The sequence below is a fragment of the Coenobita brevimanus genome, chromosome 95 (assembly GCF_032717465.1).
Source record: "Coenobita brevimanus isolate Jiangsu-jjx chromosome 95, ASM3271746v2, whole genome shotgun sequence".
Lineage (NCBI taxonomy): Eukaryota > Metazoa > Arthropoda > Malacostraca > Decapoda > Coenobitidae > Coenobita > Coenobita brevimanus.
In genome coordinates this window covers 10,233,912-10,234,940 of record NC_137048.1, presented here as the reverse complement: position 1 = coordinate 10,234,940, position 1,029 = coordinate 10,233,912, and positions in this window count along the sequence as shown.

The following is a 1,029-nucleotide window of genomic DNA, read 5'->3' as shown; positions in this document are numbered from 1 at the left end:
CCCTTTGGAAAAATGGACATGCTTATACCTAGCTGGGCAAAAGTGGAGAGAAGGAGAGAGAGAGAGAGAGAGAGAGTAGGAGTGGGTGGGAGGAAGACAAAGTGGAGGGGAAAGATGGTGGGGAGAGAAAGGAGGGAAGAAAGGGAGGAGGAGGAGGGGGAGTAAAGAGACATTCCTTTAGCTTGATAGACAGATAGATAGATAGACTGAGACATAGAGACAGATAGATCGATAAATAGATTAATATCGATATATTGATAGACAAACTCACCCGAAGTAATAAAAATACAAATCAGGCGTTACGTTATATAGAACTCTAAATTTATTCCGATTATGATGATTTCTTTTTCGCTAAACAAAAATATCAAGCAGTAACAAGAAATATATCTATCTATTTATTTATCTATCTATCTGTCTATCGTCAGACGCCATAATCCCGTTATGGGTGGCCGTTTGTCTTTGAGTTAGTTGTTTCTCGGGAGGGGCACTAACCCTCAGCCAACCCACTTGTTGACATGTAGGGAACACGTATGGGTTGGTTATATGGTTACCACCCAGCGCTGAAAATGGTCTCTTGGCTTACAGGAAACCAAAAGGCTTGTCATTTAATACATAGCCACCTGTAAAGGAAAGAAGAGTATTATAAAGTGACAGGAAAGATGGGAGAAGTAGGAAGAGAGGAGGACACACAGAGAAAAAGAATGATACAAGTGAAGGAAGAAGTAGGCAGCACTACATCAAGTGAATGGATGATGGTGAGAAATAGGAAGAGAAGAGGACGGACATTGAAAAAGAATGATAAAGGTGAAGGAAGAAGTAGGCAGCACTACATCAAGTGAGTGCATGATGACTGCCACCACCTACCATCGCAACGAGAAATATCAGTATATATAAAATGATGTTATCAAGGCGAATGGGATAATTATTTCTGATGAGCATTATTATTATTGTTATTATTATTATTATTATTATTATTATTATTATTATTATTATCCAGTTATTTTCTGCACAATAGACACTGGAGGAAAT